Source organism: Dendrobates tinctorius, unplaced genomic scaffold (assembly GCF_039654945.1).
Source record: "Dendrobates tinctorius isolate UK_male_01 unplaced genomic scaffold, ASM3965494v1 ptg000071l, whole genome shotgun sequence".
Taxonomy (NCBI): Eukaryota; Metazoa; Chordata; class Amphibia; order Anura; family Dendrobatidae; genus Dendrobates; species Dendrobates tinctorius.
Window position 1 is genome coordinate 3,198,405 of NW_027361739.1, and position 15,368 is coordinate 3,213,772.

General features: G+C 43.2%; 1 protein-coding gene across 1 annotated transcript in view; it reads right to left on the minus strand.

The window, feature by feature from the left end:
• The window catches only part of MRC2 (mannose receptor C-type 2), a 183,580-nt gene that overhangs the window by 150,924 nt on the left and 17,288 nt on the right, over positions 1-15,368 (minus strand). The gene's annotated exons all lie outside the window — the stretch shown is intronic.

Sequence of the window (15,368 nt, forward strand, 5' to 3'; positions counted from 1 at the left end):
CATTCAAGAAGTTTATTAACCCTTCAGGTGCGTCACAGGAATTTTTTTGAATATTTAAAAAAAAAAAAAATAAACATCTAACTTTTTTTCACAAAAAAAATACTTCAGGTTCAATTTTTTTTTTATTTTATCAAGGGTAACAGGAGAAATTGGACTGCAAAAGTTATTGTGCAGTTTGCTCTGAGTACGCCGATACCTGATATGTGGGGGGAACCACTGTTTCGGCGCATGGCAGAGTTCAGAAGGGAAGGAGCGCCGTTTGACTTTTTCAATGCAAAATTGGCTGGAATTCAGATTGGACGCCATGTCACGTTTGGAGAGTCCCTGATGTACCTAAACAGTAGAAACCCCACACAAATGACACCATTTTGGAAATTAAACCCCCCCAAGGAACTTATCTAGATGTGTGGTGAGAACTTTGAACCCACAAGGGCTTCACAGAAGTTAATACCGTACCGCGGTACAATTAAAAAATCATATTTTTTCCACAAAAATGATCTTTTCACCCCCAATTTTTAATTTCCGAAGGGTAACAGGACCCTAAAAGTTATTGTGCAATTTGTCCTGAGTACGCCGATACCCCATATGTGGTTGTAAACGACTATTTGGGCGCATGGCAGAGCTCAGAAGGGAAGCGCCGCCATTTGACTTTTTTGGCTGGAATTGAGATCGGACACCATGCCGCGACTGGAAAACCCCTGATGTACCAAAACAGTGGAAACCCCCCACAAATGACACCATTTTGGAAACTAGACCCCCCAAGGAACTTATCTAGATGTGTGGTGAGCACTTTGAACCCCCAAGGGCTTCACAGAAGTTTATAACGTACAGCCGTACAATTAAAAAATCATTTTTTCCACAAAAATGATCTTTTCACCCTCAATTCTTATTTTTCCAAGGGTAACAGGACCCTAAAAGTTATTGTGCAATTTGTCCTGAGTACGCTGATACCCCACATGTGGGGGTAAACCACTATTTGGGCGCATTGCAGAGCTCGGAAGGGAAGCAGCGCCATTTGACATTTTTGGCGGGACTTGAGATCGGACACCATGTCGTATTTGGAAAGCCCCTGATGTACCAAAACAGTGAAACCCCCCCACAAATGACACCATTTTGGAAACTAGACCCCCCAAGGAACTTATCTAGATGTGTGGTGAGCACTTTGAACCCCCAGTGCTAAAAAATCATATTTTTTCCACAAACATGATCTTTTAGTCACCAATTTTTTTATTTTCCCAAGGGTACCAAGAGAAATTGGACCCCAAAAGTTGTTGTCCAATTTGTCCTGAGTGCGCTGATACCCCATATGTGGGAGAAAACTACTGTATGGGCACACGTCAGGGCTCGGAAGGGAAGTAGTGACATTTTGGAATGCAGACTTTGATGGAATGGTCTGCGGGTGTCATGTTGCTTTTGGAGAGCCCCTAATGTACCTAAACAGTGGAAACCCCCCAAAATGACCCCATTTTGGAAACTAGACCCCCTATGGAACTTATCTAGATGTGTGGTGAGCATTTTGAACCCCCAAGGGCTTCACAGAAGTTTATAACGCCCGGGCGTGAAAATAAAAAAATCATTTTTTTTCCACAAAAATGATATTTTTGCCCCCAATTTTTTATTTTCCTAAGGGTAACAGGACAAATTGCAAAACAACTTTTGGGGTCCAATTTCTCCTGAGTAGGCTGATACCCCATATGTGGGGGTAAACCACTGTTTGGGTGCATGGCAGAGCTTGGAAGGGAAGGAGCACCATTTCACTTTTTCAACGCAGAATTGGCTGGAATTGAGATCAGACGCCATGTTGCATTTGGAGAGCACCTGATGTGCCCAAACAGTGGAAACCCCCCCAATTATAACTCCAACCCTAACCCCAACACACCCCTAACCCTAATCTCAGCCCAAACCCTAATGGGAAAATGGAAACAAATACATTTTTTTTAATTATTTTTACTAAGGGGGTTTGATTTACTATTTATGGCGGTTTTTATGTTTGGCAGCTGTCACACGCTAAAAGACGCTTTTTATTGTAAAAATAGTTTTTGCATCACCACATATTGAGAGCTATAATTTTTTCATATTTTGACCCACCGAGTCATGTGAGGTCTTAGTTTTTGCGGGACAAGTTGACATTTTTATTGGTATCATTTTCGGGCACGTGACATCTTTTGATCGCTTTTTTTTCTAATTTTTGGGACGCAGAATGAACAAAAACCAGTGTTTCATGAATTTCTTTTGGGGGGTGCGTTTACACCGTTCCGTCTGCGGTAAAATTGATAAAGCGGTTTTATTCTTCGGGTCAGTACGGTTACAGCGACACCTCATTTAGGTCGTTTTTTATGTTTTGGCGCTTTTATGCAATGAAAACAATTTTATGTAAAAAATTATTTTTGCATCGCTTTATTCTGTGACCGATAACTTTTTTATTTTTTTGCTGATGATGCTGTATGGCGGCTCGTTTTTTGCGGGACAAGATGACGTTTTCAGCGGTACCATGGATATTTACATGCATCTTTTTGATCGCGCCTTATTGCACTTTTTGCTCGGCGGTATGATAAATTATTTTTTGCTTCTTTTTTTAATTTTTTATGGGGTTCGCTAAAGGGGTTAACTAATGGGACAGTTTTATAGGGCGGGTCGTTACGGACGCGGCAATACCAAATATGTGTACTTTTATTGTTTTTTTTTATTTCCAAAAAATGAATTTATTTGGGAAGTTTTTTTTTTTTTTTTAATTTATTTAGCGATTTTTTAAAAATTATTTTTACATTTTTTTTTTTTTTTTTTTTTTTTTAACTTTATTACATTGTCCCAGGGGGGACATAACTGTCATGTGACAGATCGCTGATCTGTCACATCACAGATCAGCGATCTGTCACAGGCACTGCACAAGGCTTCCTCGTGCCTGCGCTTTGCAGGCACTGAGGAAGCCAGCTCCCTGCAGGCCCCTGAAGGTCCCCGTCGCCATCTTGGATCCAGGGACCTGCAGGGATGGACCCCCCACAGCAGCACTGCACATTGCGCTGCTGTGGGGGGCTCAGGGAAGCACGGAGGGAGCCCCCTCCCTGCCGATGCTTCCCTTTAAGCCCCAGTACACCGCGATCGTGTTTGTTCACGGCGTGCAAGGGGTTAACGTGTTGGGGGCGGTCCGTGACCGCCCCTGACACATTGTGCCGGGTGTCAGCTGTGATAATCAGCTGACACCCGGCCGCGATCAGCGGCGCTCATCACGTGGGCGCCGCTGATCGCAATGACGTAATGTTCCGTCCATGGGAATTAGGTCCAGGGTCACATGGATGGAATATTACGTCCATTGTAGGTAAAGGGTTAAGCTTCAGAATATTCAGAATACTAATCCATTCAAACTCTTTAATTTTAAGCAATTTAACTCTATCACCACCCCTCACAAAGGTGGAATGTGGCCAATTATCTGAAATTACAAATCTCTTCCAAAATGTTCAAACTAAGTGAAATGTTTTAACACAGGTAAGTCTAATAGTTTTTTTACGATGCTGATTCAGCCTAGTTTTTAATGTCTCCCCTATATATAATAATTTACAAGGGCATATCAACAAATAAATGATAAAGTCAGTTATACGAATAAAAAATATCTAATCAAAAAAACTTCTTGTGTAATTGGATTTTTAAAAAATTCATCCTTCAACATGTAGGAACAATTAACACAACCAAGTCCAGGAAACAACCCATTTTAGCAGCACTTTCTGTCAGAGAAGTGTGTATGTAGGTTCAGCATCCCTATTCCACTGGCATCTCTTATTATCTTCAAATTCCTCTTCATCAGTTTCTCAAATAATTCAGGACAGTCTTTATATTTTTCAAACCTACAGATCCCAATAAATCTTTCAATTTACATTCCACTTCAGAAGGCATGACATTCAATGTAGAAATCTTTTTGTAAAAAATTCCATATTTTATTTTTTTATATTTTTTAAATTTCCATAATTAGCTATTGCTGGACGCCGGTTTTTGGTGCAATATGTTAGGATGAGTCGAGCCATGATGTTTGACTATGCACAGCTTGTCTTAATGATCAATTTTTTTACATATATATGTTTTGAATGTGATTATATATTTTTGCACAATATTTTGCACTATGTCACTTTAGACGATTGAGCTATATTGCATTTTTGTATAATTTATGTGAAATTATTATCACAATGCTACACATTGCATTAATTGCTACTGAATACTTGTTATTTGGGTTGCCTTAAATACTGAGCATATGCACTATTGTAACTGCTTGAGAAAGGTGTGCACTCAAGACCGAAACGTCGCCATATGGGCTATTAAATAACACTTCTTTCTAAAATTTCATATGGTGTGCTGCCTCCATCTTTTTTGATTTCTATTTACAAGGACTGGTACGTGCCTGGGAGGCTTTGCACCCCATTTTTTCCTGTGCTATTTCTTTTTTTTTTTTATATATATATATATATATATATATATATATATTTTAGCTATGAACCCGTTGTACGCATTTTTATTGGCATATGGTCTCCCATCCTGGTATGTGCTGCCCCCCTCCTATCCTGGTGTGCATGGCAGCCATCATCCCTATCCTGATATGCATGGTACCCTCACCCCCCCACTCCTGGTATGCATGGCACCCTATCCGTCATCCTGATATGCATGGTCTCCTCACCCCCCCTATCCTGGTATCCATGGCCTCTCACCCCCCAATCCTCGTATGCATGGTCCTCTCACCCCCCATCCTTGTATGCATGGTCCCCTCAACCCCAATCCTGGTATGCATGGTCCTCTCAACCCCAATCCTGGTATGCATGGTCCTCTCACCCCCCCTATCCTGGTATGCATGGTCCTCTCGCCCCCCAATCCTGGTATACATGGTCCCCTCACCCCTCTTTCGTGGTATGCATGGTCCCTTCACCCCCCTATCTTGTTATGCATGGCCCCCTCACCCCCCAATCCTGGTATGCATGGTCCACTCACCCCCCCAATCCTGGTATGCATGCTACCCCTCACCCCCCCATCCTGGTATGCATGGTCCTCTCGCCCCCCAATCCTGGTATGCGTGGTCCCCTCGCCCCCCCCAATCCTGGTATACGTGGTCCCCTCACCCCCCAATCCTGGTATACGTGGTCCCCTCAACCCCCTTTTTGTGGTATGCGTGGTCTCACCCCCCTTTCGTGGTATGCGTGGTACCCTCACCCTCCTTTCCTGGTATGCGTGGTCACCTCACCCCCCTTTCCTGGCATGCGTGGTCCCCTCACCCCCCTTTCTTGGCATGCGTCGTTCCCTCACCCCCCTTTCCTGGTATGCGTGGTTCCCTCACCCCCCTTTCTTGGTATGCGTTGTCCCCTGACCCCCCTTTCATGGTATGCGTGGTCCCCTCACCCCCCTTTCCTGGTATGCGTGGTCCCCTCACCCCCCTTTCCTGGTATGCGTGGTCCCCTCACCCCCCTTTCCTGGTATGCATGGTCCTGTCGCCCCCCAATCCTGGTATGCATGGTCCTCTCGCCCCCCAATCCTGGTATGCATGGTCCCCTCGCCCCCCAATCCTGGTATGCATGGTCCTCTCCCCCCCCTATTCTGGTATGCATGGTCCCCTCACGCCCCCTATTCTGGTATGCATGGTCCCCTCACCCCTCCTATTCTGGTATGCATGGTCCCCTCTCCCCCTTTCCTGGTATGTATGGTCCCCCTCACCTCTATTAAACTACACACATTCAAAAAAAAAAAAACATTTATACTCACCCTTCTTCCTGTGCTCCAGCGCTGCCTGCCACGTTCTGCTGGAGGCCGGGGGAGGAGTCAGGCGCCGAAGTACGCGCATGCCCATAGCGCTGTCCGGCGCCATATTGCTGAAGACACACTGCAAATGTGTCTTCAGTAAAATGGCGCCGGATCGCGCTATGCGCTATTCTGGCCGCACTCCTGCCCCGGTCTCCGGAAGAAGAGAAGCGCCACGGCAACGCTCCTCCCGGTCAGGCAAGTATGTAAGTATGGTGCCGGACATAGCGGTATGCAGTGTGTATGCGTACCGCCATCTCCGACACCATACACACTCCTCACCACTGGTTGCCTCATTCTGTCTGGAGCCAGACTGCACAGGCGCGTCTGCACAGTCTATAAAGGCTTCGGACAGTGACGCTTAGCCGGTTATAATATATACAGTCATGGCCAAAAGTATTGACACCCCTGCAATTCTGTCAGATAATATTCAGTTTCTTCCTGAAAATGATTGCAAACACAAATTCTTTGGTATTATCTTCATTTAATTTGTCTTAAATGAAAAAACACAAAATAGAATGCAGCAAAAAGCAAAACATTGATCATTTCACACAAAACTCCAAAAATGGGCCGGACAAAAGTATTGGCACCCTCAGCCTAATACTTGGTTGCACAACCTTTAGCCAAAATAACTGCGACCAACTGCTTCCGGTAACCATCAATGAGTTTCTTACAATGCTCTGCTGGAATTTTAGACCATTCTTCTTTGGCAAACTACTCCAGGTCCCTGATATTTGAAGGGTGCCTTCTCCAAACTGCCATTTTTAGATCTCTCCACAGGTGTTCTATGGGATTCAGGTCTGGACTCATTGCTGGCCACCTTAGAAGTCTCCAGTTCTTTCTCTCAACCCATTTTCTAGTGCTTTTTGAAGTGTGTTTTGGGTTATTGTCCTGCTGGAAGACCCATGACCTCTGAGGTAGACCCAGCTTTCTCACACTGGGCCCTAAATTATGCTGCAAAATTTGTTGGTAGTCTTCTGACTTCATAATGCCATGCACATGGTCAAGCAGTCTAGTGCCAGAGGCAGCAAAGCAACCCCAAAACATTAGGGAACCTCCGCCATGTTTGACTGTAGGGACCGTGTACTTTTCTTTGAATGCCTCTTTTTTATCCTGTAAACTCTATGTTGATGCTTTTGCCCTAAAAGCTCAACTTTTGTCTCATCTGACCAGAGAACATTCTTCCAAAATGTTTTAGGCTTTTTCAGGTAAGTTTTGGCAAACTCCAGCCTGGCTTTTTTATGTCTCGGGGTAAGAAGTGGAGTCTTCCTGGGTCTCCTACCATACAGTCCCTTTTCATTCAGATGCCGACGGATAGTACGGGTTGACACCGTTGTACCCTCGGACTGCAGGGCAGCTTGAACTTGTTTGGATGTTAGTGGAGGTTCTTTATCCAACATCCGCACAATCTTGCATTGAAATCTCTTGTCAATTTTTCTTTTCTGGCCACATCTAGAGAGGTTAGCCACAGTGCCATGGGCTTTAAACTTCTTGATGACACTGCGCACGGTAGACACAGGAACATTCAGGTCTTTGAAGATGGACTTGTAGCCTTGAGATTGCTCATGCTTCCTCACAATTTGGTTTCTCAAGTCCTCAGACAGTTCTTTGGTCTTCTTTCTTTTCTCCATGCTCAATGTGGTACACACAAGGACACAGGACAGAGGTTGAGTCAACTTTAATCCATGTCAACTGGCTGCAAGTGTGATTTAGTTATTGCCAACACCTGTTAGGTGCCACAGGTAAGTTATAGGTGCTGTTAATTACAGAAATTAGAGAAGCATCACATGATTTTTCGAACAGTGCCAATACTTTTGTCCACCCTCTTTGTTATGTTTGGTGTGGAATTATATCCAATTTGGCTTTAGGACAATTCTTTTTGTGTTTTTTCATTTAAGACAAATTAAATGAAGATAATAATACCAAAGAATTTGTGTTTGCAATCATTTTCAGGAAGAAACTGAGTATTATCTGACAGAATTGCAGGGGTGTCAATACTTTTGGCCATGACTGTATATATATATATATATATATACATACACACACACAGCTCTGGCAAAAATTAAGAGAGCACTTTCAAATGTTCAGTTTGCCTGATTTTTCTTTTATAGGTATATTTTTGAGCAAAATGTAAATTGTCCTTTTAGTCTTCAAACTTTGAAAACATGTCTCTGAATTTCCAAGCAATAAATGTATTTTTTTTCTGACAAAGAGAAATGGTCAAAATAAAAAAAACAGTGCTTTTAGACCTCAAATAATGCTAAGAAAACAAGTACATAATCATTTAGAAACAACAATACTAATGTCTTAACTCAGGAAGAGTTCTCAAATCAGTATTTTGTGGAATAGCCATGATTTTTAAAAACAGCTTTCATGCGTCTTGGCATGCTTTCCACCAGTCTTTCACACTGCTTCTGACACAAAAATGTAAGCAGTTCTTCTTTGTTTGCTGGCTTGTGACTATCCATCATCCTCTTGATTACATTACAGAGGTTTTCAATGGGGTTCAGGTCTGGAGAATGGGCTGCCTATGACAGGGTTTTGATGTGGTGGTCTCTTAATTTTTTCCAGAGCTGTATATCTCCCTAAGCTATATGGTGTTCAATTAAGGGGTGAGCGCAATACTAATGTTCAAACCCTCTGGATGCAAAGTAGCCAACTTATAACAATGAAGCAAAAGTGTTCCAGGCTCCATATCTCATTTTCCACTTCTGCCTGGAGCTTGAGACTGACATTTTATAGACAATCATCTTGAATATCTCATACTTAAATTTGACTTGCAACTATTTAGCAAATTATTAGTTATGTACAGTCATATGTTAAAGTTTGGGCACCCCTATTAATGTTAACCTTTTTTCTTTATAACAATTTTGGTTTTTGCAACAGCTATTTCAGTTTCATATATCTAATAACTGATGGACTCAGTTATATTTCTGGATTCAAATGAGGTTTATTGTACTAACAGAAAATGTGCAATCTGTATTTTAACAAAATTTGACCAGTGCAAAATTATGGGCACCTCAACATAAAAGTGACATTAATATTTCGTAGATCCTCCTTTTGCAAAAATAACAGCCTCTAGTCGCTTCCTGTAGCTATTAATGTGTTCCTGGATCCTGGATGAAGGTATTTGTGACCATTCCTGTTTACAAAACAATTCCAGTTCAATTAAGTTTGATGGTCGCCGAGCATGGACAGCCCGCTTCAAATCATCCCACAGATGTTCAATGATATTTAGGTCTGGGGACTGGGATGGCCATTCCAGAACATTGTAATTGTTCCTCTGCATGAATGCCTGAGTAGATTTGGAGCGGTGTTTTGGATCATTGTCTTGCTGAAATATTCATCCCCTGCGTAACTTCAACTTCGTCACTGATTCCTGCACATTATTGTCAAGAATCTGCTGATACTGAGTTGAATCCATGCGACCCTCAACTTTAACAAGATTCCCGGTGCCGGCATTGGCCACACAGCCCCAAAGCATGATGGAACCTCCACCAAATTTTACTGTGGGTAGCAAGTGTTTTTCTTGGAATGCTGTGTTTTTTAACCTCCATGCATAACACCTTTTTGTATGACCAAACAACTCAATCTTTGTTTCATCAGTCCACAGGACCTTCTTCCAAACTGTAATTGGCTTGTCCATATGTGCTTTTGCATACCTCAGGTGACTCTGTTTGTGGCGTACTTGCAGAAACGGCTTCTTTCGCATCACTCTCCCATACAGCTTCTCCTTGTGCAAAGTGCACTGTATTGTTGACCGATGCACAGTGACACCATCTGCAGCAAGATGATGCTGCAGGTCTTTGGAGGTGGCCTGTGGATTGTCCTTGACTGTTCTCACCATTCTTCTCCTCTGCCTTTCTGATATTTTTCTTGGCCTGCCACTTCTGGGCTTAACAAGAACTGTACCTGTGTTCTTCCATTTCCTTACTATGTTCCTCACAGTGGAAACTGACAGGTTAAATCTCTGAGACAACTTTTTGTATCCTTCCCCTGAAAAGCTATGTTGAATAATCTTTGTTTTCAGATCATTTGAGAGTTGTTTTGAGGAGCCCATGATGCCACTCTTCATAGGAGAATCAAATAGGAGAACTACTTGCAAGTGGCCACCTTAAATACCTTTTCTCATGATTTGATACACCTGGCTATGAAGTTCAAAGCTCAATGAGGTTATAAAACCAATTTAGTGTTTCAGGAAGTCAGTAAAAAGTAGTTAGGAGTGTTCAAATCAAGAAAATGATAAGGGTGCCCATACTTTTGCACCGGTCAAATTTTGTTTAAATGCAGATTGCACATTTTCTGTTAGTACAATAAACCTCATTTGAATCCAGAAATATAACTGAGTCCATCAGTTATTAGATATATGAAACTGAAATAGCTGTTGCAAAAAACAAAATTGTTATAATGAAAAAAGGTTAACATTAATAGGGGTGCCCAAACTTTAACATATGACTGTAGATTCTTGTCATATCACTGCATTGTTAATGATTTTCTCCTAAAGATCTACATTTTAATTTTTATTTTTTTGTTAGTATTTTTTAAATCCACTTTTGGCTTCCAACACGGCCTGAATCCTTCTGGGCATGCTCTCCATCAAATTCAAACATGTGTCGATCTCAGGTCTCTTCTACACATTCCCAGAGTTGGTGCATACTGGTCAACTCACTTGGTTTTGCATACAGTTTTTTCTTAAATTCTACCCACAAGTGTTGATTAGGTTAAGTCTGAGGACTGTGGGGGCCATTCCAGCACCTCTACTTCATTTTCATTGTTCCATTTCTTCGCCAATCTCGATGTATGCTTTGTGTTGTTGTCCTGTTGGAACATTATGTCATCCTTTTCATACCCATTGTACTTGAGTGAACTCATCTTGTAGGATACTCACATATAGCTCAGCATTGAGACCACCATCAGTCCTGGTTAAGTATCCAATGCCTTTGGCTGTGAAACAACCACATATCATCAGGCTTCCTCCACTAAACTTGACATTACCTTCAATTTCTCAATCCATTAGCCCCTTTTTCCCTTATTTCTTTCAGACCCATTTGCACCGATCAGAGCCTAGTCTATTGATTTTCATGTCATCGCTCCAAATCCCCCGTTTCGAATCTTTAAATGTCCACTTTTCGCACTTGTTTGCAAAATCGAACTGATACATCTTATGACAATATTGAAGTTGAAGCTTCTTCACTTTTTAATGGGCCACCATTTCAGACTTGTGTAAGGTGCGTCGCATGGTACTTGCATTGACATCTGTGATCTCACGATTATGATGCATACGAGCCACCGACGCTGCTGTGTTTGTTGCACCAGAACTGATAGACCTTGTGATGAGTCGATTTGTTGACTCCGATATTTTGCCTGGATGTTCACCTTTTGGCTTCTGAATTAATGGACGGACTTCATTCCTTATTCTTGGCACTCGCATGATGCAGTTTGGCAATGTTTTTGGCCAAGAAACCGTTATCGATGAGCAGGATGATGCGGTTTCTCTTTTCTTGGGAAATAGTCTTTATGACTGCCCCACGATTTGAACCAATGACCTTTCACTTGGGAATTAACCTAATAATACACTGAGCTATTGGGGAATGTGAGGACAGGTTGTATTTTGTAGTATTCAGGAAGAAAAATATTTTTGCACCACCAGGAGCAAAACAGTAACAATGCAGTGACATTTCAAGAATCTGCATAACTAATCATATGCTCAATTGTTGCAAGTCAAATTTAAGTATGAGATAGCCAAGATAATTGTGAATAAAATGATGGTAGTCTCACGATAAAAGCAGCAGTGGATGGTGAGATATGGAGCCTGAAAATCAAATGTTCAGAAGATTGTTACCCTTTTGCTCTTCACTGTATATTCAGAAGGATTCTTTGTTGTTCACCCTCTGTCTCCGATCCAGACTGGTCTCAGGTATATATTGAAGAATGGTCAAACATAAATTATCAGGCCTTTTTTGGTGATACATTATTAAATGCCTGGACAGGCTATGATTGGTTATTCTATTTTTGATGTTGTGCTTGAGGCGGTTCATTCTGCTGTGAACCTGATGCGTGGTGCTTCCCACATATTGGAGGCCGCACCCACATTCAAACAGGTAAACAGTGAATGAGGTAGCACGGGATACATGTTGGCAAACCTCAAAAGTTTCTCTAGTCACCCTTGTTTGAAAGTCGGTACATCCATGCTTCAACATTATGCAGCATAGACACTTACTGTTTCCACACCTAAACATGCCCCTGGTGTTCAGGAATCGTTGAGAGATTATTAGAAGGTTTATCCCCACCATTACCCATAGTAGGGGTGATAAGATTTTTCAAATCTTGTTCCTTCTGAAAACAGTACTAGGGTTTTGGGGTATATCCACCAACAGGACCAGATCATTCCCCAAAATAAACCAATTCTTTTTTAGAAGGTTCTCGACAAGTCTATGAGACTTGAATGTTGTCACAAAGCTGTATCTAAATATGCTGTCCGCACCACATTCATTGGACGTTTTAATTTCCATCCCCCTATCCTCTTATTTTGTTCAATCAATCTGTTGGCGAGTCCTTTTTTCTTTTAGGCATCCTTAAGGGATTCTTTTGGATAACCTTTTTGCCTAAATCTTTTATATAAGCTGAGGGATTCTTTACAGAAGTCCGCATCTTTCTTACAATTTTTACTGAATATGCCAGTATTGTCCATAAGGGACATTTTTTTTATCCACTTGGGGAGGTGGCCACTAGAAAAAGTTTGAAATAGGTTAAAGTGTAAACCTCCCCATCCTGGTTTTTAAAGATGATTAGATCCAGAAACTCAATGTGGTTTTCCGCAAAGGTGGATGTAAATTGTAGCCCCCATGTATTATTATTCAGACTGTTTATAAATGTTTGGGTCTCATCCCAAGTACTAGGCCAAATGAATATTAAATAGTCTATAAAACATTTGCAACATAGAATGTGACCTACCGGCAGGGGGGACTGTCCATTGTGAAGGGATTTTAAATGCTCCATGAATAGATTCACATAAATGGGCACAAATCTCACCGGTAGATCACACCCTCAAAGCTGAATACATTATGATTGAATGCAAATTCAATACTGTTCAAGAGACATTCCCTTTAACATTTGGCAATGCCACTGTCGTGATGCCACTATCCTGAAACATGTGATGGTGTCTCCGTGGCTTGTGTTTTGCATGTTTTTGCATATTTCCCCATAAGGGATGGGGGCATTGCTCTAGAATCACTGCGTTGAGAAACATGTGATGGTGTCTCCGCAGTGTTGGATGTTGATCTCCATGAGTTCATTCATCCTCAATTTTCACTATCCTGAAGCAGACACGTCTGCTTTTTTTCCATGCCAATACAAGGCAGTGGGTCCGTGAAAAACACATACAGCACATGGATAGCACCAATGTGTCATCTTTGTGCGGTCCGTATTTAACATTGATGAGGAGGATAGGAGAAGCTCTGTCATTTATTGGGCAGCATGGTGGCTCAGTGGTTAGTACTGAAGCCTTGCAGTGCTGGAGTCCTGAGTTCAAATCCCAAAAAGGACAACATCTACAAGGATTTTGTATGTTCGCTCATGCTTGCGTGGATTTCCTCTCACACTTCAAAAGACATACGGATAAGGAATTTATATTGCTGGGATAGTGATGACAAAATCTGTAAAGTGCTGTGAAATTAGATGGTGCATAATAAAAGTGAAAAAAAAAACTGATGGCACACTGATATTAAACAACGATGACACTGGTATCTTTTCTCGTACATGTGTGTTAATGAAGCCTTAAGGTACTGTCACACTTAGCGATGCACCAGCGATCCCGACCAGCGATATGACCCGGTCAGGATCGCTGGTGCATCGCTAAGTGGTCGCTAGTGAGCTGGCAGATCTCACCAGCGACATAGCAGGGGTCGGGGGTCGCTACTTACCTGTCAGACGAGGCAATCCTGACGTCCTCCCGCCCACGTCCACGCGTCGCTGCCACAGGAAGCTGATGACGAAAAACGGGCCAGGACGTTCTCGCGCGATCAGCAATAATCAGAGGGGGAGCCGGTCGGAGGCAAGTATCAGACATAGCGATATCGCTTAGTGTGACAGGCCCTTCAGACTGTACCTATAGTTCAGTTTGTGAACTGTACCGAGGTATGCACCGAGACAGCCGTGGGGCTGGAAACCTGAGGTCCGCCGGCTGCACCTTTCCCGCCCGCTGTCTCCCTAGGCCGCAGTCAGCATAGGTGGAGGAGGGGCCCCTGGCCACTTCCTCCACCAATCAACGTGTGAAACCGTTGACGCGATGACAATTTCATCGCATCAGCAGTGTACCGCCGTAGAGTCAGCGCATCGGAGACAGCAACAGAAGCAGGGCGACTGGGAAAGGGACCGAGGTGAGTATGTGGTCTTTTTTTGGGTGCATCAACATGGAGATTCTATGGGGGTGAACATGGGGATTGTATGGAAGAGAACATGGGGATTCTATGGAAGAGAACATGGGGATTCAATGGCGGTGACGTACAGCACATGGGGATTCAATGGCGGTGACGTACAGCACATGGGGATTCAATGGCGGTGACGTACAGCACATGAGAATTCTATGGGGGTGACGTACAGCACATGAGAATTCTATGGGGGTGACGTACAGCACATGGGGATTCTATGGGGGTGACGTACAGCACATGGGGATTCTATGGGGGTGACGTACAGCACATGGGAAGGCTATATACTGTCATGAAGTATATGGGAAGGCTGTGCGGGGCTCATGCAGTATATAGGGAGGCCGTGTGGGGCTCATGCAATATACAGGGAGACTGTGTGGGGCTCAATCAGTATATGGGGAAGCATTGGGGGACTCAGAGTATATGGGAGTCTGTGGGGCCTCATTCAGTATGTGGAGAGACTGTAGGGCTCATGCTGTATATAAGGCTGTGTGGAGCCTCATGCAGTATATGGGGAAACTGGGGCTCATGCAGTACATAGAGAGGCTGTGTGGGGCTCATGCAGTACACGGGGAGGCTGTGTGGTGCCCATGCTGTACATGGGGAAGCTGTGTGGGGCTCATGCTGTACATGGGGAAGCTGTGTGGGGCTCATGCTGTACATGGGGAAGCTGTGTGGGGCGCATACTATACATAGGGAGGCTGTGTGGGGCGCATGCTGTACAAGAGGAAGCTGTGTGGGGTGCATGCTGTACATGGGGAGGCTGTGTGGGGCTCATGCCGCCTATGTAGTAGGCTGTGTGGGGCTCATGCCGCATATGGGGGAGGCTGTGTGAGGCTCATGCCGCATATAAGGGGCTGTGGGGGGGGTGTCAGCATACTTAATGCTGCTCAATATTAAGTGATACAATTAATATTAATAAAGTAATATTGAGTAGAATTAATTTCAAGCTATTGGTTCGGCCCTCCACAACAGTCATGGTCTCTCATGTGGCCCCTCGGGAAATGTAATTGACCACCCCTGCTCTAAAGTGATGGCATGTACTACTAGCCATCAATTCGAATAGTGGATTCCTTACATGGGCAGATTATAATGAGGGCAATATTTGTTATGGGGACCCATTGCCAGATTGCCCTCATTATAATATTTTGTGTGCCACCATTGGCAGCACTA